A 24,036-nucleotide genomic window follows, 5' to 3' on the forward strand; every position below is an offset into this window, starting at 1 on the left:
CGGCAGCACCGGTCACTACACCACCGGATAGGGAAGGACGCCGACTGGATCTAATTGGGAAAAAAATTTCAACTATGGCAGCTGCTTCCATCAGGGCAGCCAACTCCCTAGCGATAATAGGGCGTTATGACCGCCAGATGTGGTCAGAAATGGCAAGCTTTATCGACCTCATCCCAGAGGATAACAGGCAAGATGCTCGAAAGATTTTATTAGAGGGTGAGCGTGCAGCCTCAGAGACTATCGACTGCGCACTGGATATTGCGAATACTAACTTTCGCCAGTTGGCTGGGGCTGCGGTTCTTAGGCGCCAGGGTTGGCTGAAAGCTACCACGTTCAGACCAGAAGTCCAGACAAAAATATTGGACATGGCCTATGATGGCGAATCATTGTTTGGAAAACACATAGATGACGCACTCCAAGCAATTAAAACGGATACTGATACTGCAAGATCGTTGGGCTCCTTGCAATACAAAAGAGGTACCTTCAGAGGAGCAAGGGGCCGTGGATTTTCTTCCAGAGGAAGTTATCATACCCAACAAAATAGGTACCAGCCTCAGTATCGGCAATCATATCAGTCTTCCTACAGACAGACCAATACATCTGGTTTCTCTCGTCAAGGCGGACGAAAAAGATCGCAGAATCAGGGAAGAGACACCTCACGGAAGCAATGATTTCTGCAGGGCGCCTTCCACTCCTTTTCCCCTCCCTGTGGGTGCGAAAATTTCAACTTTTGCGACCAAGTGGCAAGAAATTACGTCGGACCAGTGGGTTCTGGACCTGGTTCACAACGGTCATACCTTAGAGTTTGTCACCAAACCACCCAACAAACTACCCAAGGGACCCCCTCCCCCTCGTCTTCACTTACTATTCAAAGAAGCTTTAACAATGCTCCTCAAGAACGCAATCGAGAAGGTTCCTGCGCTTCAAAAGGGGACAGGTTTCTATTCCCGCTTTTTTCTCATCAAGAAGAAATCAGGGGAGTGGCGCCCAATCTTAGACCTTCGCAATCTGAACAGATTCCTCAAGAAGCAGGGATTTCGCATGGTCACTCTGGCGGAAATTCTAGGTTGCCTCAACGAGGGAGATTTTCTAGCTTCCTTAGATATGGAAGACGCTTACTTTCACATCCCAATACATCCGAAGCATCGCAAGTATCTTCGCTTCACAGTGGCTGGCGCCCATTACCAGTTCAAAGTGCTCCCGTTTGGGTTAAAATCTGCCCCAAGGATCTTTACGAAGTGCCTAGCTCCAGTGGCAGCAGTGTTGCGCTCCCAAGGAATCCAAGTCTTTCCGTATTTAGACGACTGGTTAATAAAGGGTCCTTCGGAAAGATCAGTCAAGACTGCCGTGACAACATCTCTTCGTCTGTTCCATTCTCTGGAGCTTACGATCAACAGGAGCAAATCTCAATTACAACCAAGGCAGATCCTTCCTTTTCTGGGCGCGCTGTTAGATACCGTCCGCTGCAAGGCATTCTTGTCTCACGAACGGCAGGTTCGTCTTCAAAACTTAGCAATCCGAATTTCCAAAAGAAAGTCAGTTTCTGTCCGGATGTTCGCGTCGCTGCTAGGGATGTGCTCCTCTGCAATACACCTCGTTCCTCTGGCGCGGCTCCGCATGCGACCCTTGCAAGAGGAGTTACACCTTCAGTGGCAGCAGGTGATGGGCTCCTTCGACGACATCATCAGAGTCACTTCAGGCATGAAGAGCGCTCTACGTTGGTGGTCCCATATTCCCAACTTATCAGAAGGGCTTACTTTCATTCAGAAGATTCCAGACTTTGTCCTCACTACCGATGCTTCCATGGAAGGATGGGGAGGTCATCTCCAAGATTTACAGATACAGGGGAAGTGGTCCCCAGAGTACAAAAACAAACACATCAACAGTCTGGAATTGCGAGCAATTTTTCTGTCTCTGCAAGCTTTCCTTCCAAGGATTGCAGGTTCTTCGGTTCTGATTCGAACCGACAATACCACCAGCATGTTCTACGTGAACAAACAAGGAGGAACAAGATCAGCAACTTTGTCCACGGAAGCTCAGGAGTTGTGGGAATGGGTCACACTCCACAACATAACCCTCAGAGCAGAACATGTCAGAGGTCTCTGCAATACATTAGCGGACACGCTCAGCAGATCCCAATCAGATTGCCACGAATTGGAGCTAGAGCAAGCTCAGGTGCTCAGAATATTCAGAGCTTGGGGAACACCACCGCTGGATTTGTTTGCCACGAAGGAGAACAAGAAATGCCGCTTCTATGCCAGCAGATACCCTCAACAGGGCTCAAGGGGGAATGCCCTGTCCATGCGATGGTCAGGGATTTGTGCTTACGCTTTTCCCCCGATACCCCTGATACCGAGGGTCATACGCAAGATGAAGTTGGAGGGCTGTCGTCTCATCTTGATTGCACCCAGATGGCCACGCCAATACTGGTTTCAGGAGCTCCTATTGCTATCACAGGACCAGCCGATCAGTCTTCGCCCGACGCCCACAATGCTGTCAAGGAACAGGGGTCAGGTTCTCCACCCGGACCCTCAGTCCCTACATTTACACGCATGGCTCCTGACTTCTTAGAGTTTAAGGACCTGGATATCCCTCAGGACTGTAGGGATATATTAACAAAATCACGAGCTCAGAGCACGATAAAAACTTACCGTCTAAAATGGAAACGGTTTTGCTGCTGGTGTGAAGCAAACCAGGTGCACCCGGTGGACGATCCTGCAGAAAAGATCCTTCCTTACTTGTTACACCTGGCAAGATCTGGACTTTCTTTCCCTTCTGTCAAGGTCCACTTAGCTGCACTTTCCAGATTCAGGAGGGGTGCTCATGGCCCTTCTCTTTGTTCATCCTCTTTAATTAAACAGTTTATGAAAGGACTATTCCGAGAGTTTCCACCGGTCAGACTTCCGCCACCGGAATGGGAACTCAACACAGTCTTAATGCAGTTAATGAAGCATCCATTCGAGCCCATCCACAAGGCTGACCTAAAATTCCTTACATGGAAAGTTGCTTTACTTCTGGCTTTAACATCAGCTCGAAGAGTGAGTGAAATTCAGGCGTTTACTGTAAAGGAACCTTTTCTACACTTCACTCAAGACTACGTGCACCTCCAAACTAATCCAACGTTTATCCCTAAGGTGCCTTCACAGTTTCATCTTAATGAACCAGTGACGTTAAAGACTTTCTTTCCTAATCCATCCACCCCAGTGGAACGAGCCTTACATTCTCTCGATATCAAGAGATGTCTTAAATTCTATCTTCTGAAAACAAAGAACCTTAGAAAGTCCGATCAATTATTCGTGGCTTATGGCCAAACTACTCTGGGAAAGGCGGTTACAAAATCCACCATTGCCAGATGGATAGCATCTACAATACTTTTCTGCCATGACAAGGCTCACAGGCCTTTGTTGAGGAAACCCAAGGCCCATTCCACGAGGACAGTAGCAGCGTCTACAGCATTGTTTGCTGGTGTGACTCTAGAAAATATCTGCCGTGCTGCGACATGGAAAAATGTCCACACTTTTACCAGACATTACTGCCTCCAATCTACGCATCGTGATGATGCAGCAGTTGGGCAAGCTGTACTACGACATCTGTTTCTTTGAGATACCTTCAGGTACCCTTTTTTCATATTTTAATATGTAAGATGTTGATATCTTTAATATAACAGTGCAATGTGTTACAATGATGATTTGCTTTCATGTTTACATGCTTTTCTCTTTATAGATTGCATATTTCGAATTTTAAGATCTTTTCTTATACCTCTTGTTAACAAGCTGTGGATGCAATTAGGGAGTATCAGCACTAGTCTCCCGCCATCCGCAAACGACTGTATACTTGGTATACTGCTCGCTATTCTGATTCAGGCATGTGAATCTATGAAAGATACCCCAATACTGGATAAGAAAACAAGTTACTTACCTGTAACTACAGTATCCAGTATTGGTATCTTTCATAGATTCACATGCACCCACCCTCCTCCCCGTAGAGTCAGTTCTATATAATTTGGGACGTTCACTTCCCACTTGTGCTACGAAAATCTGAGGAGAACTGGCTCTGCTGAGAGGGTTCTAGAAGGGTGCTGGTGTCTGATTGGTTGTTACCAAATTCTTGGTTCTTTTTGCATAATGAGGTAGATAGGCTGCTAAGATACAGGCTTTTGGCCTTTTCTTTGGGCCTACTACTGCTACTAGCATTTTGGCACTACTTTTTTATTTACCGGGGACTCCCGCCTCGGCGACGGGGAATGATTCAGGCATGTGAATCTATGAAAGATACCAATACTGGATAACTGTAGTTACAGGTAAGTAACTTGTTTTCTTATTGATGATAGGTTAAAGACAACCTTTATTGAAAGCTATCCTAGTGGTAGCTATGGAGAGCAGCCTTCAGGCTAAGTCTTGAAGGAATGTAAAGCAGCTTGTTTTACCAGTCTATAATCTCTTGAATGGCTAAATGAAAGGCAACCACGCCAGGTATATATATAAAATATATGTATTTATTTCTAAACACACCCTCCTAGTCTCTTTATGAGGCTAGAGGTCAAAACACATAAGTTACACTTCAAATATGACAGGAAAATCGCACAAATACACGTCTGGCCGGAGGGGCGAACCAAACCATATACTAAAATAGTAGTATAAGAACCACAATTTAACTACACACAAGGCCTAGAGCCTGTAGAAACACTGGGACCCCAAGGAACCACTCAAGGTAGTGACACAGGGGACCCACGGGGGCCGTGTGCAGTGTGTGAACACAGCCGCGAGCTCCCGTTAGCTTCTATGGGGAAAGTCGCGGTTAGAGTTTTTAAAGATTAGGGACACTTAGAGGTGAGTCAGGACCAAACCCTTTGGGACTTAGGAAGTTCTAGGGTCAACACCCATGGGAGCACCGGAGTACTCATGTTACCTCACCCAGGGAAGCCGGTGCATAGGTGTCAAATGGTGTCGGGTCGTGTCGTCGATTTCAATGGGAGCCAGCGAAGAAGTGCTGCTGCTGGGAAGATACGGAGTGTCCGAAGAGATCCAAGCCTGGATCAAAGTCGAGAAGAACCTGAAAGCAGAGGGGACAGAGTCTGGGTCACTAGCCAGTGACCAGGGGCACGCTAGACGAATGCTCACTGATGTCGGGTGTTTCAGGTGAAGAAGGTGAAGCTTGATTCTTCAGCCACGAGGGTCAGGAGGTGTTGAGGATGACCAGGAGCTGGATTCGAGCTGTCCCATGAAGGATGTCGAGTACTGCAGCGTCGGGGTCCAGATTGGACTCACCAAGCCTTGGCAACAGCAAGCCATGCAGAAAGGAGAAAGATGCTTCGGTGCAGACCAGCAAGGTCTGAGGGACTCACCACGCGGTGGGGAGTCAGGGCACGTCTGGAGCAACCAGGGAAGCCCAAGGAAAATCAGAGTTGCCTTGACAGGGACCCACCAGTCGACAGACCAGGGATCGCGAAGGAGCCTCGAGCGGAAATGCAAGAAGCGGGCTCACGGAACACTCGTGGAGTGTAGGCCCACAATCTTCAGTGCAGATAGTGCTCGGGCGTGGGCTACAAGTAACCCAAAGCACGACTTTGGGAAACGTCGGGAAGTCAATCCACTTGCAAAGGTAAACAGTGACCAGGAGTTCCGGTTCCACGCTACTCACAAGGGCTGTAGGTCTCAGCTTTGCTGGGGACTCAGGTCGGTCTCTGAGATGTCTTGAAATCCTCTTCCTGGGCTGCAGGTACTTCGGAGTCCATCTGGAGCTTTGGAGATGCAGACCGGCAATTGCTTCATTGGTGCCTGCCGAGCAGGGGAGTCACTCCTTGACCCCAAGGGAGATTTCTTCAGTCCTCTAGTCTTTAGTAGAGCGTCGAAGTTCCAGGATTCAGCTTCAGAGTTTCATCCAGGGATATCTAAATTCCTGTTGCTAGGGGTTCCTTACTTATACCTAAGGAAGGGGTTGGACTTACTCTAGGGACCCACCTATGGGAGGGTTTGGAAAGAGGGGTGGCTACACCCGTTTCCTTTGTCCAGTTTTGCGCCAGAGCAGGGGCCCCTGAACCGGTTTGAGCTGGACTATGCACAGGGACACCAAATGTGCCCCCAGTGCAGGACTTCAAAGTACTCTGAGAGTGCTCCCACCCAGCCCCAATACACATCAGCCTGTCTGGGAGGTGGTTACACCTCCCTGTGACAGGAAACCTATTGTCCAGGCCTCCCCTGCCGGAGTTTCGGTCAGCAGCAGGAGGCCAGACCCGTGTCTGTGGCTGCAGCATCCATTTTGTGATGCCAGGGCTCTGTTAAGTTGGTACCGGATATACCGGTGGGTACATGTCTCTCCCTCTAAAAGGGTGGAATTCTACCCCGCCACCAGAACTGGCGGGGGGGGGGGTAGGATTCCAAAGTGTTTGACACCAAACACAACATGTTTCTGTGCAGCCATCCCAAAGTTGGCATTTACCGCGAGGTTATAATGCACTTAAGAGTATATGGTCAGGCTACACTACAAACAGCATCAGAGAATAGACTCCGAATGCTGTAGAGGGGCTCTGCTCACGCAGGGGGACCCTCTCACATGAAAACCAAGCACTCTGCCTTCAGGATTGATAAGGCCTGCCATAGGAGTGACTTATAGGTTTATATGTGTGTATATGTGTAGTGATATAGGTAACCTATATCACAGTAAGGGGTGCATGCACCACCTTACCCAGGGTGCAGTAGCAGACCTGTGGTGTCATTTTGGAGGGCTTCCCAGGGGTGGCATAATACATGCTTCAGCCCCTAGTAGGCCTCTGGGGTACCTATGCCCTGGGTACACAGTATACCATATACTAGGGTAATATAAGGGCACCTCAGAATCCAATCTGTTGTGTACCTAAGGTACTAGGAATCCATTTGTAAGAGAAAGCAGATAGGCTGTGGACCTGAATAGCAGGTTCCCAGCCAAACTAAGTCAAAAACCATCAAAACACCAGGAAAAAAGTGGGGACAACCATGTAGTCAGATTCCACCTTCCTACAGTCGCTGCCAAGCAGTTGGCGGGGAGCGGGTCATTAAAGTGGGTATTTGGTTTTAAGGAGGATAGAATTTTCGAGATGGAATGGTCATCATAAAGTTCGAATTTGGACGAGTGAGCCTTGTTTTTGGGTGTTGCTTGGTGGGGACAAGAGGAGAAAAGGGTCCCAGACAGAGAAGGAGGGGAGTTTGAGGAAGCATTGAGTTTGTTACCAAGCGAGTTGATTTTGGTTATGAAGAAGGAGGAGAACTCATCGCAGGTTATTGTGGATTTAGTGGTTTCTTTTGATCATTTCACTAGTTTGATTGATTGAAGTTTGACTGTTTCGAAAAGTTTGTGTGGTCTGTTCTTGGCATTTTCCAACTCTGAATTGAAGAACTCTCATTTTGGACAAAAGGATATTCTTGTTGTACGTATTTCTGGCCTGACGGAGGAGTTTAAGGAGGGAGGCTGATGGGTGCTGTCTCCATTTCCTTTCTTTCAGACGGAGAGCTCTCCTTTCGTCATTGAGGGGTCCTCTGAACCAAGGTTTTTTTTTCTTTGATTTGGGTAGGCAAGGTGCAGGCCTGGGTGAGTGATTGATCGGCAAGGAAAACTTTGACAGCGTTGACCTGGGAGTTATTGGGTCATTACAATGCAAATTAAAGTCACCGAGGAAAATGTGATTGGAGTGAGTCGAGACCTTAGCAGTGATGATTCCCATGAGGAGGTCCGAGAAAGTGTCATTCCTGCCTGGGGGGTGGTAGAAGATGTGCAGTTAGCATAGCTGAGAAGTGGTACTACTCTTGGAGAGAGCAAGATATTCGCAAGAATCCGAAGGATCAGCGTGGAGCTCTGCCAAGAGGAGGTCTGAGTGGTAGATGCAAGCAATGCCTCCCCCTTCTTAATTTGTCTGTCAAGTCTGGTGATGTAATAGTTGGGTGGGACCAATAGGTCAAGGTAGGGCGATGAGGATTAATTGAGCCACGACTCGGTTAGGATAGCTACATCGGTGTTGTGGGTAAGTATGAGGGCCGCGATGTCTGAGGCGTGTCTCACAGCTGACCGGCAGTTAAAAATGAGGTCAGAGAGTGGGGCATCAGAACGAATGTTGTAAGAAGGGGAAGTTAAGGGAACTTTTGTTAAGTTGCTACTGTTTATCCCTCTGTTACGGAAGGAGGATAATCTGGTTGTGTTGATTGTGATAGTGGGAATCAGGCAGTCAACTTACTTGTCAGGAGGACAGGGGGCGTCGGGGGGGGGCTCAAGTAGGGTGAGAAGAGGGTTAGGGTCTCCTCCGACGTGAGGTGATTAGGAAGTTTGCGAGGGCGAAGGTGTCGGCTGGCTAGCGGCATGGGCTCGATAGTGGATAAGGTGAGAAGGGGGGACAGAGTTAAGAGAGGGCTGGTAGGTGGCGATAGAGTGTTCAGTGAGGAGAAGGATGTTCTTCAGATCAGATAGGGATTTCTGGATTCTCTGAACTATGATGGATGCTCTGGTGTTCAGGGTTTCAAAGTCCAAGGGTAAGGGTTGAGTTTGCGGGCAGGGGACCCGGGGGTCAGCACAGGGTCTATCGGCAAGTGCGGGAGGCCAGGCGAGGGAGCTGGACCCCCCCTATGGTTGGGTTACCGGGAGGCCGGGAGAGAGGAGGGCTAGGCAATCTCTGAAAGGAGGGGGATCCTGGAATGTTGCAGGGAAAGGTCGGTGAGCTGAGGGTGAGGTGGTTGTTAGTTACTGGGCGAGAGGGCAAGGTGGGAGGTTGGCTAGCAAGGGGTGGAGGTGAGAACCTAGTGGCTGATGCTAGAGGCTGGGGGGGAGGAAGGAAGATCTCTGAACACCCTGGGGGAAAGGCTGTCTCTAGAATTGGACTGAGTGGGGAGCGCGATGGGGGGGGTTCTTGCCAAGCCGACCAGAGGGAGGGAGAGACTTTGTGGAAGAGGAAGAAGCAGCAGCATTAGTAGGTCTAGGTGGGAGGCCCTACTCTTGGGATTGGAGTTGAGTGGACCAGCGCTGCAAGGGGAGTCATGGGGTGACAGGTCCAGGGGGTGCATAGAGGAGTTAAGAACTATTTTCTTAAGGGTGGCGAAAAAGTCAGCGAATTTATTGAGATCGGAGTCTGATGCTTGGATCATGATGATGCCCTTTTTAATAAGCGGTAGTGGTAAGGTCGACTTTAAGGGTATGGAATGGCATGATCGTGAGTTTGGAACCGTGGGGGATGTTCCTGGCATAGTGTACGTTAAGCATGTTAAAAAAGGTAGTGCGCCATAGTGCCGTTTTCCTAGAGTAGAAGATGAGGTAGTTGGTGATGATGCCCCTGTCGGCGTTGAAGTACAGGTCAGAGATCAGGTTCTCAGGGTGTCTTCTCAGGAGGGAGTGTTTAAAGGATTTTGCAGCGGACTTGGAAAGGTTGGCAGGGTAAGCGATAGTAAAGGAGTTGCACCCAGTAGCAATCAGGTCAGATCCAGCCATAGTGGGAGAACGGGCGGGAAGGCCAGGGAGGGCCCAGCGATGCAGATGTGGTGGGCAAGATCAAATCGGGGAGCAGGCAGTGCGGGGACATAGACTGGGCGCAGTGAAGCCCAGAAGCTGTGACCCAGAGGCTGCACAGGGGCAGGTCCAGGTAAAGGTAGGGGCATCAGGGTCAGGTCCAGCTAAAGGTAGGGGCATCAGGAAGGAAAGGGTACCATAAAGCGCACTGTAGGAACAGTGCAAAGGGGAGATTGAGCTAGTAGGTAGGAGAATCAAAGATTGAGATAAAAAACCATTAGAAGATGGCCACCCCCACAGAGCATCTAGAGTGGCCTTACCTTTATTTTAACGATAAGGAGTCAGATTCCATAGTCCTGTTTTTGTTTCGATGCCTGAGGTTGGAATACAGGTCCCTTGTTTAAGTCTAGCTGGCCGGGTGCCATCTTATGAAAAGAGGTTTTTCTAGCGAGGGCAGGAGAAGGAGACCCCCAAAATGGCCCCCAATCTGTGATCACGAACCCAGCTTAGATAGAGTTAGACTAAACCAGAGTCATCCATTCGAAAGGAGATGGCAGTGTAATCAGCCGGTCAGGGAAAGCCAGCATGGAGTCTTCCTGCCTCTCAGCATTGTTAAACTACCCACCACTCAAGCGCAGGCCAGAGGCATGGCCCAAACTTGTGGATTAAAATTCTACCACGGACCGGCCCCATTCAACTGGGGCTGCGGCGACGCAGCAGACAGCACGGCCGAATCCGCCTCCTTGGCAGGGATAGTGAAGTCCAAGTGTCGTGCCCCTTAACTGTATCCAGGCCCCAAACGGCAGCGTCCCACCAACAACAGTGCCGTTACGATAGAGCACTGACCAGGCCACCAGCAGGGACTGCAAGGATATCGACCGGGGTGAAACTTCGTGATCGGCGTGCTGCATGCAGCCGGACCCAAAGTTGTTCTAACAGCTGTGACAACCCCTCCCCTGCACAGCCCACGAAGGGCGATAACCGCACAATTGCCACGATCAAGCAGGGTAACAAGACAGCCGACTGCAGAGTTGGGGCCACCGGCAGTCCGCACAAATCAACCAAGATGCTCCGATCACCTCCGGCACCACGTTAGAGGGTTGAGGCACTTCTCTGCCCCTCTTCAGCTCAACCAAGTCTCGGGAGATAGACTCCGGTACCAGTGGACCGGGGACCCACGCCACCAGTCGGGACTCTCTCAGTTCAGCCCGGGCCGTCAGTCTGATTTTCCTGGCTGAGAGATTTCCCACCGACCTGACCAGGTCTCACTGCTTATATTCCTCCTTCGTGGCTGCAGTGGCAGGCTCGTCATCGAAGGCTCTCCTGACCCCAAGACAGCTCTGAGAGCCTTCCCACCAACCTGACCCCGTCACGCTGCTTTCCTTCCTCCGTTTTGGCTGCGGTGGCAGGCTCGTCAGCGAAGGCTCTCTGGACCCCAAGACCGCTCTCCAAAAAGGTATTTCAGGGGTGACCAACTTGGGTGATGGATGGCAGGGTAACTCGGGGATTTACACTGGATAGTGATCCTGACCCTCAGGAGCTCATAGAGAGCACTCCTGTTCCGACGCCATCTTGAGTACACTACACTACATTGTGGTGGTGATAGGGGCTGAGCCTTATGTATAAGGTAGTGTTAAGCCACTTAATTTGGCTTAATGCTGCCTTGTACATAAGGCCCCCTTTCACGCTATGGTTAGCATGAAAGGGGTGGGCAGTGGGTGTTGCGGTGGGCGTTTCACCGCAACACCAATTCATTTTGACGCTGACCCCTATGTACAAGGGTGGCCTATGTAGGAGGCAGCGAGAAAAATTAAGACCAAGTAAAAAGTGGTCTTAAGATGGCAAAACGAGGAGAAATGAATTATTTCTGCTCGTTTTTCCCTTTTCCATGTGTGATGCCTTGCGCAGCACTCATGGAAAAAGCAAAATGCCATTGTTTGTTTATGTACAGGAAGGTGTCCTTCCCATACATAAACAAACTTTAAAAAACTGCCATTTAGTCACTTTCATGTGTGCTGCATGAAGCAGCACGCATGAAAGTGACAGAATGGCATTTCTAGGATTGTTTATGTGCAGGAATGGACACCTTCCTACATATAAGCAATGTTGTCCCCACGCAGACACCCTTGCACTCAGTTGGCCATTGTGCTATAGGTGATGCACTACAGTGTTCTCAGATTTTGCAAAGTCATCTTAATTATTTGTTTGAGGATTATTTTTGTTGCAGTGTTCCATAGCCCAAACTGTACCGTGAAGGTATTGGAGTGCTTTACATGTGCAACAGTAACATTACACATTCATTTTTGGTAGGCACTGAGATTAAGTGATTTTCCCAGAATCACAGGATGTTGAGCCAACACCAAGACTCAAACCTGGTTCCCCAGTTACGAAGTCAGCAGCTCTGGCCGGTAAACCACATCCTCTCCCATATACCTTTATGATATAGCTTTTCCTATTCTTAGGAGGTCATGTGAAAAAAGATTTTGTTAGGCATCTGTCATTAATCTAAACCTTGACAGAAGTCGGGCACATTTTCAAAAACTAAAGACAAGTGAGGTGAGTTTGACCTAGTGGTATCGTATAAAGATTAAAGAACAGCTTTGACAGAGCTGATCCACGTGGAAGCCCCCAAGCAATACGTTGTGGTGTAAAATGAAATGGCTGAATGAGTCATTAACTTGTCAATGTTTGACCGGTAATTGGTCGGTCGAGTACACATCTCAGGAGAGAAGCATGGTCCACGATCCAATCAAAGGCCCAACTGTGTCAGGCTGACCTCCAAACGCAGATCATTCAGGATCTAGCCCACCATCAACCCTATGAGTTTTTTTGGTGGTCTCGAGTCAGCTTGTGCTCTATTAAGTAGGTCACTGGATCCAGCATAATTTAAAGAAGGATCCTGGATGGTTTGTTGGAATATATTGAGATGAAGCCGAAAGCGAGGAGGATATGTTGATTTTGCTTTTCATCAGTAAAACAGAAAACTGTTCAGCCACTTTCTGGAGAGGAAAAGTCCCTTCTGATAACCCAGTGAATGGGAGCTTAGCAGTGCTTGGACTGGGAACCAAAAACATGCCTGACAAAAGTGCTCTGACAGGCCCCGCCCCCTTCGTCTTCTCACTCTAATGCTCTCTTCCCATCCATCCATCCGTTCTCTCTCTCTCCTACTCTCTTCTCCCTCTCTGATCGCTTTCTCTCTGCCCTCCCCCTAACTCTGTCTCTTTCTCTCTCTCTTGAAACCTCCCTGTGCCTGCTGCACCAGGAGTGGCCCTGGGGTTTCAAAATTAGCCTCCAAGAGCTGCAGACCTCTGGGGAAATGTCCGGTGGAAGAGGAGGCCTCCCCAGCCCTGGAGACTAACCCTGCATCTCACCCAAAATGGACATGAAGTCTCAAACAATTGCGAGGCAATTCCCTAACATGCAACCCAACACTTATACAAGCATTGGACTACATTAATCCATCCATCCCGCACCCTCAAATGCACAGCACCAAACACGAGTAGTTGGTTTTGGGATACACCCTGACACAGAACCCAAGACCCAGCTAAGCAACAGGCAATCACTCACAGTCTTGGAACACGGTGCAAGGTTCACTCGCCCCGACACATACACATGTACGCACTACAAATACTTCACTCAAGATCTGACACAGGAGGACTAGACTCTGGTCCCATTAAACTAAAAGTAACCATTGCTACCACCATCAAGAACAGACCAATCACTGCACAGACCGGGCACAAACAATACCTAGCCACCACAACTGTAGTCCATGAGAACACCCAGAACATTTTGGAAAGGCACTCTTAATGAGTGTTAACAGGCCATGCAAATAGCAAAGATGCAATATACAAAAGTGCAACACAACACAAGCTACTCTGTGACCACCCCCTTGACGTGAACCTTTTCCTTCCCTGTGTTGGGTTTGAGTACTCCGCTGTAGTGCGCCTGCGTGGAAAGTTGAAGAATGAATGTCATTGTTTCCAGGCAAAATACCCCAAATATGATGATAAAAGAAGGACTGCATATGGACATCCAGTCTTATGAATGTTGCATGTAGACACATCTGTGGGATATTTGCCACCATCAGATCACAACCAGAGTTTAAATGCATCATGGCAGGCATTACTAGGCTGAGAATTTACAAACAATTTGGAAACCACAAGATTCTTGAAAAGAAAATAACCAGAACGGGTTGGATGCCACGGAGAATACTTTATACTTAAGAGTTGGTGACAGGTAAGGGTTGCTATGAGTGACATTATAACATTTTCATAGGGACACAGAACCGTGTTTTGCTGGAAGGACGATCACGCTTCTACTCAACTGATCCTTCCGCAGAGTTTTTTTATAGGTCTCATGAGATTCAAAATTGATCTCGTAAATAATACATACTATTGGTTGGTCGATGCACTCATTAAAAGTGGCCTGTTAAAACCGGTTTAATGATAGAATTATAAGTCCTGCTGCTGGCACTGCCGCTCCACACTTTACCCCAGGTAAATTGGTCATTCCCAGAACATGTGGATTTTAGTGCAGTGAGCACCTAAATCCACTTGTTATTCCCCCAAAACTTGTAATAGGTGCTATTTATTGCACTCGATAAAATAAGACCCCTAGTTAGTTGGATTCTATAGGATGCGGTGAATATCGACCAAACACCGGGTCACGCGTAATGAGAGCCATCGGGGCATGGAAATGTAATATTAAAGGGTGCGCTACTGTAATGGCACCATGTCCTGGAGGCGCTACAGCAAACCATCCCCATTCATACTGGTGTGGGAAATGGGCCAATCCTGTGTTTCCGAGGCATGCAGATGTCAGGCACAGATGTGCAAAGGGACATCTTTACACACGTACGTGGGAGCATGCCCTGACTGCAATAGGCACCTAAAGAAATGCTTCAGGTTTTCAGCAAGAAATACATAAAGAAGTCTACCCCTGTTCGTGACGACTCCCCTCTCCATCATTGATGCTAGTAAGAGAAGAGGTCCCTTTGCATACATGGCAGTGACTGTGAAAGTAACAGGCTATTCCATGTGTAGTTTTAAAGCACACATTTAGAAAATACTTCTGTACAGTTTCCTACCCTTTGCTTTTAAAACTGCACAGACAATCCGCCACTTGTCTATCCATTAAACGTCACTGACCATTTGTAGATTACTTTTACTTTTAGTTCAAACAATTCTTTAGGAGTTTGAAGAGAACTATGACCCTACACCAACTCATGTGCAGTTATGTGTAACAAAAAATTCACTTTAGGGAACCCATTTTGAAAACATGTGAGCAAACAAATATAGAAAAGTAACTAATTACTCTACTTTCAAAATATGCAAAGTAGAGATCCCTGATAATAAGTGCCATTCTATATCTATTTTGATGCAAAGTAATCAGATGACAGTTGCAAACCTATAGTAGTAAGTACTGTAAAGGGCCTTCTGTCAATGCCACTAATTGTAAACTTGCTTTATCTATACTACAAGATGGCGTCCTGGCTACACCCTCTTTTTCTCCTTCCACGTAAACCAGTGTGATACCCAGTAAGGGATAAGGGCTACAGCAGTGAGGGCTTCAGCCATGCTTTTGCAGAAGGCCAATGAATAAAAGAGCAGCTCAGAGTGTGCTGGGAGCTCAATGATGTCGTACAAATGGAGGACCAGTAGAGATGGCGCGATGCAGCATAGGCGGAAGGTCAGCTGCCGCTGTTGCTCCCCGATGCAGCTCTCCTGATAAATCTGGGTGTTGAACCCCGAGCCCAAAGAGGACGCCCAGGTGCCTCAGCAGGCCGGTGAAGGGGGTGGTGTCGTAGTGAATCCACGCGGGCTTGGCGCACCACCTGTCGGCCTGGTCCAGTGACCAGTGCAAGTCCACACCAACAGCGTTCACCAGGACGTAGAGCCCCAGCGCGAAGAAGAACAGGAAGAGTGTTGTACAGAAGTATGTCCTTAGGCTCGCCTTGTAGATGGAGTCAATGCGGTCAAATACTTCAGCTCCCACCATCCCTGGTAACAAAACAACAATCTCTTGGTTAATTGCTTCAGTGAAAATCACAAGAGACCACGTGTCCCCAAGTGTGACTAAACTGTCTTATGGACAACAAGTGCCCTTTATTCCAGACCTAAGTTTAGCTGGGGCAGCTGTTGCGCTATACAAGTTGTGGTAACATAACATAACATAACAAGTGCTGATAGTGCTTTTTCACCCTCTGAAGAAGGTTTCTGCTGTTTTGAGTGTTTCTATTGGATTTGATATCAGCAGGAAACATCCCTTTCGGCCCACGATAGATTCCTGCAGAATGTGTCTGATAGAATGGCTGTGCTGATCCCACAAGCACTTCCCACTTCCCAACTCAGATTAGGGTCCAGTGGCTTTGCTGACAGGATAATGGCGCTGACCAATGACCTTTATACTGGCCTTTTTAGTCTTACAATGCTTCCTCAGGTCAATAACATCCCAGTCAGCTAAACGATGCGGACTTCCTTCTTTTGCGTTACCCTGTTCAGGCCTTAATGTCGCCCTATCATGGCTGTGACCGATGCCTGTATGTCCTATCAACAGAGAGCAGTGACTGAGAACTTGTGACTGACCTGAGAAGACTCCAGCAACAACTTGATGTAGAAAGACTCTGGACAAACAAACGCAGACCGGAACCGCCCAGAAGCCCGTCCACATGATGATGTCAAAGCATCTAAAACAATAGGAAATCCTCATAAATTATATGTAGCAGAGGTGTTTAGTTTGATCAATCAATCAGGGGTTTGTTAAGCGCGACTACTCACCCGTAAGGGTCTCAAGGCGCTGGGGGTGGGGGTGGGGGGGACAGGATCCATTCCATCAAGTATTCATGCAAATCATACATTATACTTAATGGTATTAAAAGATGATGTTAAAAGGCCTTTCGAAGGTATTTTGCCCATCTGTCCAATTTGCTACAATTTATTTCAAATCAAATCAAAACAAGCTTTATTCGATTTTAGAAATTAAAATCATAAAAGCAGCCATATTAAAAAGAAGTAAGAGTTTCAGCATAGGTTAAATATATAATTCATCAATACACGTCATATAAATATGTGTTCCTAAAACCAAGAAGAAATTCATAAAGTACATGTAAACAATCTAAAATTCCTGAAACATATCATCTTACTCAAAGTGATTCCAGCCTATAACGAAGCTTATGATTTAATTACTTAGGCATTTCCTGGTCTGCAACACACTCTTTAAGAAACCCACCATAGAACCAATGCAATAAAAATTTCCCAACATCTGAAGGTACACGAGGGCGGGGCGGCATTGCCTTCAACCTCCTTGTTTTTATTATATTTTGCTTTTGCAGGCAGGATCCTGATCCATCCCTTCCTTTTTAACACCTTATCCATCCACTCACCAGAAGGTTCTAATGTGTGCATGCCTTCTGTTGTCCTTAGGAGATCCGCCCTGTGCACTTTGAAGCTGCAGTGTCTTTAGCATGCTCCCTGTATTTTCTTTTACCTGGCTATGCACCTTTAACTGTTTCCCTCATTACATAAATTGCATCAGTGCCTTTCACCACCCACTAAGACTCAACTGCCCCTCCCTGACCTACTACCTCCTATTCTCATCTCTCGGTCTGTGGTTACCCAGTGCCACTGCACCCCAACATCAGCAAACCTAGCCTAGAGCAGTGCAGGGGCGGATCCTCCGTTGGAGCGGAGAAGTGTCGCCCCACTTAAATGCCCCTGGGATGAAAAACAAAATGGTAATTCATTACAATTTTATTTTTTGTCCCGAACAGAGTGTCAGGGCGGGGGCGGGGCCACTGCTGAGTGAGAGCAGCAGGGAGGAGGGTGGGCTGTCTATGCACTTGTTAAAGTGCGGATGTCTATTTAGCCTGCCGTCTTACATCGGCCAGCCACACATGTGCACTTTAAACATTTCTAACCCAGCTATCTTCAGACAGCTGGGTAAGACAGTTGGATTAGAGCAAGTGAAGGCCTCCAGAGCGCTGTGGAGCACTGAGTGAGACTGTTCTCTCCAGTCAGGGCGCTGCTCTCATGCTGCATGAGAGCAGCGCCAGGATTGTTGAAGGGAGTTTCCTGCAGTCGCAATGAGGACATCCAGAGCGATGGAGCCCTGTCGAATTTGGTAAGTATTTTTTTTATTTTATTTGTGCTTGCGTATCTGCCCCCTTCCCCGTAGATGCCAGCCGCTGCTTAATTTGTAAAAACGTAAGTGGCTTAGCCTGTCGTAGAAGACCACTGTAGCCTGCACCACCAATTACCCCTGCCAGTACTGCTAATAACAGTACCAACACAATTACTAACCATCGCACTCTTACAAGTGTGAGAATTCAGACTACTTCAGGCCATCCAAATCTATAACAATGGGTGGAATAGTCTAAATCGCCATTTTTAATGCATATTGAATTATTAAACACCCTTGTTGTGCTCCTCTCAAAATGAGGCAGACAGCACCACCATGTGGTGGCTTGTCTATAATGCCGGTGTTGAGAATAAAGTGCAAGTGTTGTACACCGGAAACCACAGGTTCAAATCAAGCACTGGCCTAAAGCCAGCACAGCGCTGCAGAGGGCCAAAGGCCAACGAGACACTCAATATGTGATAAGAGGGATCGTTGGTTTGTCAGCAGATTCCCCCCTCCCCAGCCCGTTAACTGTCCATGGAAATGGTGGAAAGACTTCAAGTGGATTGTGAGGGTGTCTGGAGTCAGGGATCTCAGCATACACTTATATATCAGTCGAGCCTAGTTTGCAGCTGCTAGGACACCCTGACATACTCTTCTTTGTTGAAAATGGAGTCTGGATGCCACCATTTTGGCACGCGCTCTCACTACTCCTTTTTATGATGTCACTTTTAGAACCTGTCCCTCTCCAACCTCTTCAGGTCATGCAAATAAAAGAGACTGGGGTTAGGGCTCGGATTCCACATCCAATTTAGAAAGCATTTGTTTGAAGATCATATGCAAAATGTTTTTAAAAATATTCTTTTAAAATTGTACGGTGGTTCCAAAACCTCGCCAGGAACTGCTTCTGTAATATGCATCAAGTAGGCAAGAGAGGGTCAGATTCTAAAGCTGACAAGTAGGTGGGATGGAGTGTGCCCGGGAATGGCTTCAAGCTCTATTTTTAAATGGGAACTGATTTTTTTTTTTTATGTACAAACTGAGGTCGGGGCTTTTCACTTCATGTGCATTCAAAAAGGTGTTCTTCAAGGGAGATGCACGGGAACCCAGCAGTATATTTAACAAATTACTAAGATCTTCCTCAAACAGGTGGTAAAGAACCAGAGAATCATAATCCCAGAGATGGTGGACGAATGCAACATTTGCATCATCTCAAATTTGGAATTTTAGAGCAAGGAATACAAAAAATAGATTTGGAGACTTGAGCACTGAAATGATTTAAGAGCAGGGAGCCTCAACCTCACAGGCTGGCTACTGGCATTTTAAAGGAAGTGCACTCCTACTATACGAGACGAGAAGGACTTCCTCAAACGCAGAAACCTAGAATATTCAGAAAATTGAACAATATTTGCTTTTCCTCTCTCTTAATGGAAGCTCATCTCTCTTGTGACTCGAGTAACCACATAATGCCAGAAGAGGGAGTTAGGTTTCAGCAAATTTCTCGAAAATTGCTTTGACACTAGGAGAAAGGGAACACCTGGAACAACAATTAAATTTTGCAGGGGTCTCCTAAAATTCTTGCAGCATAGCTGATCTGAATGATGTAGGCTCACAAGTGCTTTTATTTCGCTAGAAATTGAATGGATCATCCTTAAGATTCGTATTTCAAAATAGCCCCAACTTAAACGTATGGAATTTGCCACCCCTAAATGACATTGCACTGTTCTACTGAGGCAGAATGTTAGTCTCTATGAATATAGTGTTCTTGCCACCAGGCATCAAACTAGAAACTAGGACATAGAATCCAAAGCCTCACATTCCTATTGTTTATGCTTACACGAATTTTATTCAATTTTATAATATAAGCCTGGACCTTATAAAGTGACATTTCTGGGATATTAAGATTTAGAAGGTAGGTTCTGCTAAAAGTTGCCAATTCATGAAAATTGAGAAGTGTGGTTACATGGAAATTGCCTCTGCATTTTGCAGCCCCTTGCCTAGTGAACTGGTCATATTTAGTGATTCTCCGACCTATCTGTTGCCCATCTCGTCGATCCATCCTCGGCGGTTACCTAGAATCTTTTTCTCCACAGAACCCACCTGCCCAGAAAGCCGTAGCGAGACCCACCTGACCTGAATTGGTGTGCTTGGGCCGATTTTACTAGGAGAGGGGTTTCTTTCTTTCGACCTTAGTTATTAGAGATACTCTACTTGGTGGATCCTACTTGCCAATATTCAAATTTTATTGAAGGTTATTTTAAATTTTTTAATGCATGCTTTCATCAGATGATGCATAAATAGATATTTTACTTTGCTAAATTGTTATGATGTTTAGTTCATGTCAAATATGTAAAATGTTTTGTTGCGTATATAATATGTATTTGTATTTGTAATTTGTAATTGTAAGTTGTTTTTATATAGCGCATATATACCGACAGGTCTCTTAGCGCTTAACAGACAGGAAGTCACATTCAGGCCGGGATGGACAGTCATGATAGCGAAGGATTAAAATGCATCTCTAAATAACAGAGTTTTAAGCATCTTCCGGAAGGAGAGCAAAACCGATTCCTTCCGTAAAGTGTCCGGCAGCTGGTTCCAAAGTTGTGGCAGAATTACCGAAGTAGCTCGTCCGCCCTTGGTAACCAGGTTACTCCGAGGGCAGACTAGTTGAGAGGCTTCTGTAGAGCGAAGCACTCGCCCTGGCACATATTTGACTAGACGTTCCCTTATGTACCCGGGAGCATGACCATAAAGAGCTTTGTGAGCAATGCACAGTCCTTTGAATTTTGAACGCTGTCTGACAGGCAGCCAGTGCAGCTTGCGTAACAGGGGTAATGCATGGGTCCTCCTGGGAAGGCTGAAAATCAGTCTAGCAGCGTCATTCTGTACTACCTGAAGTCTATTCAGTAGTTTCAGGGGAAGTCCTAAGTAGAGCGCATTCCCATAGTCGAGGCGCGAAAGGATAGTGGCCGAAACTATGGACTTCATAGATGAGACTGATAGAAGGGGGACCAGTTTCCTCAGTTGTCTTAGGACGCCAATGCATGTGCCCACCACCGAATGGACTTGGAGACCCATAGAGAGTTCTGTATCGATTTTGATTCCCAGACTTTTCACAACTGGTGATGGGCTAGGAGGGGCCCCAAGTTCTTTGGGCCAAAACAGGCCACTCCAGGGATTGTTTTTTGCTGGAATAACGAGAACCTCAGTTTTATCCGGGTTAATTTTCAAAGAGTTAACCGTCATCAAATTAGTAGCAAATCTTAAGATGTTTTGGACAGTCTCTTGAGCCCGGGCCGAGTTGTCGATCCTCAGGATAAGCTGGGTATCGTCTGCATAGTTGAAGACTCGGCATTCCATATAGGCCAGAGCAGTCACTAAGGGCTGTAAATATATATTAAAGAGGAGTGGGGATAGTGCAGAGCCCTGAGGGACACCGCAAGGGATGTCACCTCTGTCTGATATATGATCGCCGAGTTGGACCCTTTGACTTTAACCAGTTGTATACAGGCCCCTGAAATCCCAAATCCACCAGTCGAGTCAGTAGTGTTGAATGACTGACCGTGTTGAACGCTGCAGAGAGATCCAAAAGTATCAGGGCGTTTGGCTCTTTGTTGTCAGCCTTTAATCTGAGATCGTCAAGTACAGATAGCATAACTAGCTCCGTACTGTGGTGGGCTCTAAAGCCGACCTGGCGTGGGTGGAGTAGCTCAAACTTTTCAAGAAAACCAGATATTGTTATCAAAACATGTTGCTCTATGACCTTTGCCAAGAAAGGGAGTTGAGAGATAGGCCTATTATTTTTCAGCTCGGCCTTGTCTGCTCCAAGCTTTTTTTAGCAAAGGGATAACTCTAGCTTCCTTCAAGTTGGAGGTACCTGGCCGGTGGCCAGGGAGTCATTTAGAAGGGTAAGAATCTGACGATCCAAAAACTGGAAGGGCCATCTGGAAAAACCTTGGAGGACAAGGATCGGCCGGTAACCCTGATTTAGTTTTGTTTATCAGTGTTTCCAAAGAATCTAAGTTCAAAGGGGGAAAGTTTGTGAGGGATTGGTCTGATGAGGTCGAAGGCAGAGCTAGTTCCTGGGTGCTCAAGGTGATAGGGGTTTTGTCGATGTCATGCAGAATATCTGTCACCTTCTGGAGAAAAAAGGTCTGTAAACTATTGACGTCAAAAGGTATTGCTGTTGATTTGGCGTCAACCTTTTTGCTGAGCTCATTTAAGATCTTAAAAGTTTCCTTCTGTTTATTAGGGGCATCTGTTATCCGAGCCTCATAGTATTCGGCTTTCCTAGTAGTAATAGATTTTTTATATAGGGCTAGAGCGGCTTTATAAAGGATTAGATCGGTGGAATTGTAGGCTTTCCTCCACTGTCTCTCCACCTTACGCAGGCTCTGCTTGTTTTCCCGCAGAGCTTCATTGAACCAAGGGGCCCCCTTACGTTTGGATTTTATTCTTTCCCTACATTCCGGAGCTAGTTGGTCGATAGCTGCTTGGAGGGACAACAATTTCCTTCCTGAATACAGTGTAAAAGGGCCAGGGGTTATGGCCCCTGGTCCCGGCCGGGCGTGGCCGGGCGCGGCCGGGCGCAGACGGGCTTGCCTTAGGCGCGCCTTCGGTGCGCCTAAGGCGCGCCCGCTGCGCGTCTGCTCCAGCGTCCTAATAAACAGCCCCTTCCGTCCGCCAACCAATTGGCTCTGCTGAGCAGCAGCTGACGACTCCCGCCCAACACTAGACCGCGTTTCTAGAGCGGAAGTGCTATGAAGTTGTGTTTTTTAGGGGCAAGGTGCATACAACAGTGACTAACTTCCTTAAAAAAGATTCACAGCCTGGATTGAGTTCACAATCTTAAAAAAAACATTCAAGCAGTGGAGCACAGTGAGAATTAGCAGCAATTTCAGCAGTACATTAGCAGCAGATGAAATAAAATCAAAATCAAGTGCCGGTTTACAGTGCAATCGTTAAAATACACGCATACACAGAGGACCGCCTGAGAGCCTTGGCGCGTCTCTCTATCTGTCCGCTACGCGTCCGCTCCAGCGTCCTAATAAACAGCCCCCTTCCGCCCGCCAACCAATCAGCTCTGCTGAGCAGCAGCTGACGACTCCCGCCCAACACTAGACCGAGTTTCTAGAGCGGAAGTGCTATAAGGTTGTGTTTTTTAGGGGCAAGGTGCATACAACAGTGACTAAGGGCCATATGTAGGTAGCTAAATACCGGTCGGTGACGGCCGAAATTCGGTAAATATCCCGTTACCGACCGGTATTTAGCCAATTGAGATGTAGGAGTCCAAAAAGAAGGATTCGGTAATTATGAATCGGTAAATACCGATTCATTTTACCGAATTCTAAATTTCCGATTCATATTTACCGAATTCATATTTACCGATTCGGTAAATATGAAATGGTAAAACGAGAAAAGAGATGTAGGTAAATTCGGTATTACCGAATTCCATGAAATTCGGTATTTAAGAGTCGGTAATTAACACTGAGTGAAAGCAGGTGGTAATCAGCCACAGTGCATATAAGCAATCCCAAAATGCAACAGCGTGAACACCATGGCGGCTCTGTATGTGATTGCAAGGCGCCGACGTCTACAGGCAGCAGGTCTGAGGATTTGGAGACGGGAGGAACGCATTTACAGACAGCGCATCACACTATTTCAACAGACTGAGGCTGAGATACAGGAAAGGTACAGGCTACACCCCCAAACCATCATGGACCTGATAAGGGACCTGCACCCACTCCTGGACCATCCAACAACAAGGGCGCATGCCATACCACCACATGTGCAGGTGCTCTGTAGCCTACATCTACTCGCATCTGGCAGTTACCAGGGGGTGATAGCTGCGGTAGGCGGGGTATCCCAGAGTTGCCTGTCCCGTTTCTTCAGGAAGTTCCTAGATGCCATGATGCAGAGAATGCAACACTACATTAGCTTCCCAAACACACAGGCTGAACTGCTGAAAACAAAGACCGACTTTTACCAGATGGCACAGTTCCCGCATGTCATAGGCTGTATTGATGGCACACACATTCCAATCTGCCCACCAGCAGCCACTGAGCACATCTACAGGAACAGAAAGTCCACCCACTCCGTAAATGTGCAGGTAATCTGCGATGCAGGCAACATAATCACTGATATCGTAGCTAAGTTTCCTGGGAGCACCCACGACTCCTACATCTTCCAGAACAGTGGGATCTACACACGCCTGGTTGCCGGAGAATTTGGAGAAGGATACCTGCTAGGTAAATCACTGTGACACTCCCTAATACTTACCGCATATGAATGTGTATTGAGGTATGTGACTAATGGTACTCTCTTACTCACCTAGGCGATAGTGCATATGCCGTGTGGTCATTCATCCTCACTCCCTTCCTACACCCATCAACCCTGAGTGAGAGACGATATAATGTGGCACTCAAATCAACACGCAACGTGGTGGAGCGCACGTTTGGA

At 47.2% G+C, this 24,036-nt stretch overlaps 1 pseudogene; it reads right to left on the minus strand.

Annotated features, from left to right (window-relative positions):
- Positions 1-14,950: 14,950 nt before the first annotated feature.
- LOC146799896 (glucose-6-phosphatase catalytic subunit 1-like) overlaps positions 14,951-24,036 on the minus strand; it is a 176,196-nt pseudogene continuing 167,110 nt past the window's right edge.

The sequence above is a fragment of the Triturus cristatus genome, chromosome 8, assembly GCF_964204655.1.
Source record: "Triturus cristatus chromosome 8, aTriCri1.1, whole genome shotgun sequence".
Taxonomy (NCBI): Eukaryota; Metazoa; Chordata; class Amphibia; order Caudata; family Salamandridae; genus Triturus; species Triturus cristatus.